We start from the raw sequence: 7,569 nt of genomic DNA on the forward strand, positions 1-7,569 counted from the left end.
AGTAACTACCTTTGCGGCGTCTGCAAAATTTCTGGACATCATTTCGACGACGCCTATTTCTTCCGCCGACGCAGAGCGAACATTCAGCACGCTGAAGCGTATCAAAACGTATCTCAGAAACACAATGGAGCAAGATAGATTAAATTCCTTGGCTGTTTTATCCATTCACAGAGACGTTATTTCTGGGATGCATGACTTTAATCAGCGCGTTATTGAGCATTTTGCTTCCAAGAAACCGCGGCGTGTTGCATATATGTTCAAGCAGTAGAAGTCTAGCAGCATATATATCTATGAGTGAGCGACGCATGTCCTTATCTTTGCATTATCGTTCCTTTCTTCATAGTAACGTTTTAAACCTTATTTTAGGTTTTGTCTGCTTTCCCGAAGTTTCTGTTAATATGTCATTGTATTTATCTGGGTAAATATTGCCTTTCCTTTTGAAAGAGGTTTCAAAATAAACTATGTCTATATTTATTAATCCCTTGACTTGGACCGGTTTTAAAGACACTTTCTTATCGTTAAAAATTGTCGCTTTTGCCGATTGGTTGTTACCGATTGAATGGTTTTTATACCCATAAAATGATGGGAGAACTTACAGCGCCCATCCTGTCCCCGTAGATGGGGGTGACTTGGTCCCGCAGTAGCTTGCCCCGGTTGTCAAAATGACCACGCGCCGCCACTGCTAAGCATCATCATACTGTTGCCTTTCCACAGGGCAATTACACCTTCCCTTTTCACAATTTGTACAACGGTAGAAAATACTTCATGTTTCTTGTAATATGGATGTTGGACTTGTAGTAGGATCTTCACCTCGTCCATTGGCGCAATAATAGTTTTTGACACACATCCTGCCACTCCACCGGCAATCACTTGTTTAACATTTTTAGAAGTACCCATTCAGTCATTTTCTATTGTTGAAATATTGATACAACTTAGTATTCTTAATACAACCAAATACTCCAATATTATATTTAAAGTAATAATCAGCCACTATTTTGACAAATCTATATGGAAATAAGAACTTAAGCCTACGAGAAGAAGAAGAAGAAGAGCAAGCAAGGTTATATACAATTGTCCGCCAGAGTGTTCCTCTGTATCTCCTAAAATCAAATTAATTTTACCGAGATCTCTCGAAATTTCTTTGAAAACATAAAAAATCGTAATATTCTTGGCAAATGCAGGTATTCAGATAGCTTGTATTATGTGGTCTTTGAAACAATATTTTCTAGCAAAAGCGAATCTGATTAATTACGCAGTGTTGGGTACATATTGCGTAAACCTCTAGTCCCGAGTCGTGGGTATCATAGTCTAGAGCCAAGTACCGGCAACTTCGAGCTGTGCCTTGACATGTAAAGTCGAGTCACTGCACCACGCCACGACAAATGACTATGTTCAACCAAATTGTGCCGATGGTCGTGATTGACATCGTCTCCGGTAAGGTAATATCTTTATTTATTGTTTTAGAAACCAGATGATGGAGAAATGCAGAACTTGAGCGCTCTACAATGTATCGTTGTGTTTGCAACTTGGTTTGGTAAGAAACTGAAGAAAGCTAATAATGCTGTGGTAAGTAAATATTTATTTCACCATTGGTCATGAAGCTGTACCAAAACCAAATATATTTTGATATGGATGTTAATGTGTTTCTCGTCGATATTGAGTATTGGATCTAGTTATTATTTGAGAATTTTTATGACATTTAAAGTTCAATATGAAAATTGATGATGATGCTGTTTAGCGTTTATTCCAATTCCCGGACCCATAGTTTATTTTGCCTGAATTCCGCGTGTTTTATTTTTTGTTTTATTCCATATTACAATATTATTTATTAGTTTTATTATATGATCTTTGGCAATTTTCGATCTTATACTTTTTATTTCATTTCTATGGCTTGCCTTGTTCCTTTGGATATAGGACCAAAGGTTCGTCATCGGACCAGAATTGTGATTTTGAGCCTAATGAGAAGGTATAATATATATTTAATAACTATATATATATTAATTGATTACACCGTAGATAAAGAATGGCTAAGGACATTTATATTATAAAAACTTGGAATTCGCAAGTAAATCTTTATTTTTGAATGATTATTTTAGAAGAATGGAAGATGGTACAGAAAACAGAAGAGGAGAAACTGTGTAGAAAAGAATGCTGAAGATGACATCAACAAGCTGTCAGATCTACTTTGGCTAAAATACTTTCCATCCTGAAGGTGGTGTAAAATAATTTTCAATTGTTATTGAAATATTCTGTGTCTAAGTGATTATTAATGCGTTAGTCTCAACTAATATGACTTCATATAGCAGCGATGGTGGCCCAATACATTTTCCTCAATAGTAGTAAAATATATTAGACAGACAATGCTGTTGAACAACTTCCTTTTCAATAAATATGCTACTACTCTTGACGAACCACCTTTGGAGAGAAAGAATATCGCAACAGAACTCATTTTATGAATTAAGAAAAAAACATGAGCTTGTCATAAATAGTGTTATAGTTTGAATTAGGGTAATGTAATATGTTGTTCAGAGAAGAAAAAGAAAATGAATGATAACTTGAAAAAGTCGGAGTACCGCGACAAAAAGCATGGAAGGTCACTAAGACCTATAATGGAAGTAAGGTTTTACCCATTACTTTATTATTTACTCATTACCACAATCTGAATACCAGATCCTCACAGATCACATCAGGCTTCCCAAAAAGCGACAAATCGAAAAAGATGAGAAACAAAACAATGAACGATGCGTGTGACAGTGGGGGTGGTTGAACAACCTGCTTCTCGGGAACACCTCCACCAGCGAAAGTTGTTACATTTTGTTACTAATAACCAGTGTTGGAGACGAGTCATTATCTAAGTGACTCGATTCGTATAAAAGAAATACCTCGACTCGAACGACCACCAGAAATACCTTACCTGACTCGAAGTTAATTTTGAGAAAGTTATTGGCATATAAATACCCAGTAAAATACGATTCAGCACGTCTATTAATACTATAATGAAAGAATAAAAAATTTGTTAGCTCGTTGCATCAATAACGATGCCAAGGTGCAATCAACCCATAAAAAATAGGATTTCATCTTCATCCCGATGAAGAGAAACGTTAATACGACGACTCAATGCGAACCATAGCTTCTCAACCGGTTAACGGTCCATGCCGGATGTGGGGAAAGTTAAACAATTAACCACGTTACGACGATAATGAGTCCTCACCCCGGATGGCCCGCCGGATTGAAGCACGTTCAAAGTAATAGGAATTGCGATGACAAGCGTGCTCCCATCCCTTAGTACAACGTTTCCCAACCTTTTTTGGTCGCGGACTATTTTTTCAGCGGCGAAAATCTTTGCGGACTCAAGTTGCGTTTATTTCAACCGTACTCTGTGTGAAGAAGCAATAGAACTAAACACAACAAAATTTTTAACGAATGGCCTTTTCTGTCGCACAATATTGAATCCATGACAACGACGAGAATTTGAAATGTCTTTCTATTCTAATTTAATTGTGTTCATGGTAACTAGCGGTTGCGTCGACTTACGACAAGATTAGTATTACTTCTTTAAAATGCTCCGGCAATCTGCGAACATAATAAGGTGACAATATATCACCCGATTATATTTAGTTTTGATAAATATTTTTTGCGATCTTGCGAATTTGTTATCGTCTTTAAAAAATCCTACTATCTGCTATAAATTTCCAGAAAGTACAACTTAATTTAGTACTTATTGAAATATATATTTAAAGTATATATTAGTTAATCAAAAATACATATTCATCGCCTTGCTTCATTATCAATTTAATTGTGATCATTTTAATCTGCAATTGTGTTGACGAAATAAAAGCAATACTACTCAGAAAATATCATGACAATTCGTGGACACAAAAATGCGTATGCCCGATTATATTTTGTTTTGATTTGTATTTTTGTGAATTCGACAAATCTGAGCTGTTCGTACAACACCTACGGCATAACTGTACGTCCCAATGTGAAGGCAGTAAAGCAAAGAATCCTGAGGGGAAATGTCCTGAAACGTATACTACGGTAGCACCCAAAATTTTGCGATTTGCAATGTCTAAAAATGCGTTTTTAATCGCTTGCGTACCATCATAAAACAGAACTTATGGTGTTCTTCGTTCTATTTTTAGTACTTTGTATTACCGCTTTTCAATTTAAAAAATTCGGGTTGCCACCACCACCACTATAGTTGACATCTACTAGAAAAATATGTGTTTGCACAATAAAAGTGTTTGTTTGGTATTGTACTGTTTATCTATTCCTGGCACTATTGTGGCCCGCAAACAATGGAAAAATAAATTTGTGGCCCGCGGAGCCGACAACTTTGGACCACCCTGCCCTAGTCTATCGAATCTGGTGGCACGTTGGCGTCTGCCGCTGACGACGTTCCCGCTGATGACCCTGAGGAAGATGAGAAATCGTCTGTTGGAAGCAAAGTAATTTATTTCTATTTTACGCATTAGATATTTTTAAAAACCTTAATCTAAATTTCTGTAAATTGCTCAGTCTCGAACTCGTGAGATGCCACCAATAGATTGGGGCTCCGATTAAAAAAATAGGGTAATTTATGATCAAATAAAACAATATATATAAATGCAAATAGCAACACGATCATTTTGTATTTCTACACAGAGCTCAGAGAGAAATGCAACTGAGAGTGCAGCGTATGCCGATGATTATTTCGATTCGTTCGATGATTCGATTTCTGCGGTATTGAATTTTATATTATCTTACTTTGCTCATGTCTCCATATTATTCATTACTCAGTTGAACATCTTCGTACAATTATTTATTTTAATTTATTCACTACATGCACATTTCATGTACTTTGTGACGGATGTGATTGACGCAGCAAAAGGCAACATCAGTCCCAAAGTACAAATTATTTAATGCATTATAGATAGTCAATATATACGGTAAATATATATCAAATTAATATTATACCCTTTTTATTTTGAACACAGGCCGAATCTGGCAACAGCAGTGATGCAACGTCGATCGCGAAGATATTATATATCCCGAGCATTTTCATTCGATCATAATTTATTGAATAACTCTAGTTTCAGGTTAAATTCAAGTCAATTCAGTATGTCAGTCAGTATGCCAGTTAGTTCGGCATGTTATTCCATGGCCACCATGTTACCAATAGCAAAATATACTCGACGCTTTGTATGACGAACTTAAAAATGTTTTTGATTAATCTTCTAGGTATATTAGTGACACTATCACTTGAATTTGACTCAATTTAATTACTAATGAAGCGCGAAATCACTTCCATTCCTCAAAAATACAAGAAAAAAACCTTCTATAAATACAGTTCGATGGTTTAAATTTATATTAACTATTGTTAACTGTGCTTGTCTTTTCTTTTAACTCCCCCCCCCTTTTTTTTTTTTAAATATTTTTGAAATTTGAATATTTTGAAAAAAATAAAGCACAAGTAACTAGTAACTGATCTCAATAAACAATTCAAATATCTAGTATATGATAGTTTATTTATTGGTATAAATTTTCAAAATTCCTATGGTAAACGCGGTACAACCATTTGTAGCAGCCACCAGGATAGAATGTAAGTTTTATTATGTTGAATTCATCAACTCTTGTTCACTCTTTAGAAATACTTTGTGCAATACATACAAAAATATCACGTCATTTCCAAATCTTTTTCGTCGAATATTCATTGTGGCGATTATAATTTAAGATGTGCTGAAGTAGCCTACATGGATTTTATTTGAAAAAGTTCTGAATTAATTTCGTTTAATAATATAACATCTATTTTAGCTGAATTTTCTGGAACTTTTGCGAATTTCCAGCTCCGTTTCCAACTTCCAACACCAATGTTCGTAAGACAAGGAAACGTGCGGTTTTCAAACCTCAAATGCAGGTTATTACCCGCGAGGAAGAGGAAGAGTTGCCGAGAAAGGCAACTGGAAAATGTGAGATTTACTTTTTATGCTTATGTAGAAATAATTTTAAAATTCTTTCAGTCAAAGTGTATTATTGCATGAATAACTTTCATTATTGAAAAAAATAGAAACAACTTGAAATAACATTTTTCTAATTCTGGGTCCTCCCACTAAGGACAGAGAGCGACAATAATCCAAGATATTTTATACGGCTGCACGTCGAAATGTGCTAGTCGTGATTATTTAAAAAAATTATTTTATTATATAATATATTTATTGTACGGCAATATTCCCAACATCCTAAAGATATAATTTGTTTATAAAAAAAAATTTTATGTTATTTTCTGAAAAACCTGCCCTGCCCTTTGCCATAAAAGCGATAAAACGTATTAGTTCCAAATCACGGTCATATATTCATTTACCTTGAATTTCGATAGTATCACATAACATATCAATCATATATATATATCGAAGATGGTATGACAACACAACTCAACATTTTTGGGTGTTTGGTTACAGTTATTTATGATCCTCACCCACCACTGTGCTTCAGAATTCGTTGCACGCCGCATATGTTCGTTTGAAATTTACAAAAGTCATAAGATTTTAATCGGAATGTTTATCCGAGATATCAAAGAGACGTTTTGAGTAAGAAAAATCATGAAAATTAGCTCACAAGCCTACTACAAAATCAATTAGAGGAATGGCAGCCTTCGGCAAAACGTTAATTTGGCCTATGTTAATTGTTAGAGTCTTCTGATGCAAAAACGCCCCACTAATCTGTTATGACGCCATGGTGTGGATTTCGAGTTCATGTATTGACATTTTTCTAATAAAATGAAGGCATTATTACGGGTAATACTGTTCTGTTAATTTATGCTTAGCAAGCTTTGTTTTTGAGGTTGAAGTGATAGAGTTTATCAAGGTTATACAAACATTTTCGCAAGGTGGTTTCGTCGCAGGGTCGTTTACGTAATGGCGTTACGTTATCGGTTGCGTCTTACTGCGCCAACCACTGAACTACAGCTTGCGAAGATGTGTATGAGCCTCTATCGATGTTTATGGTGTTTTGAAGAATTTATTGCAAATAAAAAGCTGTGACAAGTTTTTTTTTATGGTGTAGCAGTTTTGTTCTTTTGATTTCCAATTTCCGTAGGTTGTTGAACGAAAGGTCGGTTTTTGGGTGATCTTTGTCATTGTAGTCATTGAGTCCAGACGAGGCAGGATCCATAGTTGGATACTAGCAATACACAGACTATGCACATATGCCAATACTAGGGGAACTTGGATATTGTGTATTGAACTGCAGTCGTAGGGCAGACCACCTTAGGGACATTCGAAAAGGGACCCCAACACCAGTTGCCAACCATTTCAACAGGGAAGGGCACAATATAGACGATTTCAGTATCCTGGGAATTGACTCACCAACCCACGACGAAGTTTACAGGAAAAACAAAGAGCATTTCTAGATTGACAAAATGAAGACTCGGCAACCACAGGGAATCAATAGAAAAGAATAAAACTCAAACGGAGAAGTGGCCTTAACGCAAATATAAAACCAAAAGACAAACAGTACTATCAAACAACAACAACAATACAAACAAATAAGGTTCAAAAACAAACAAAGGAAACTACACAAATAGACAAACCC

The 7,569-nt window shown here is 35.5% G+C and overlaps 1 long non-coding RNA gene across 1 annotated transcript; it reads left to right on the forward strand.

Annotated features, from left to right (window-relative positions):
• Window positions 1-1,432: 1,432 nt before the first annotated feature.
• On the forward strand, window positions 1,433-2,210 carry LOC144429549 (uncharacterized). The gene is made up of 2 exons (XR_013478839.1): window positions 1,433-1,566; window positions 2,097-2,210. It is a non-coding gene; the product is annotated as an uncharacterized LOC144429549 (long non-coding RNA).
• Window positions 2,211-7,569: the final 5,359 nt, after the last annotated feature.

Source organism: Styela clava, chromosome 11 (assembly GCF_964204865.1).
Source record: "Styela clava chromosome 11, kaStyClav1.hap1.2, whole genome shotgun sequence".
Lineage (NCBI taxonomy): Eukaryota > Metazoa > Chordata > Ascidiacea > Stolidobranchia > Styelidae > Styela > Styela clava.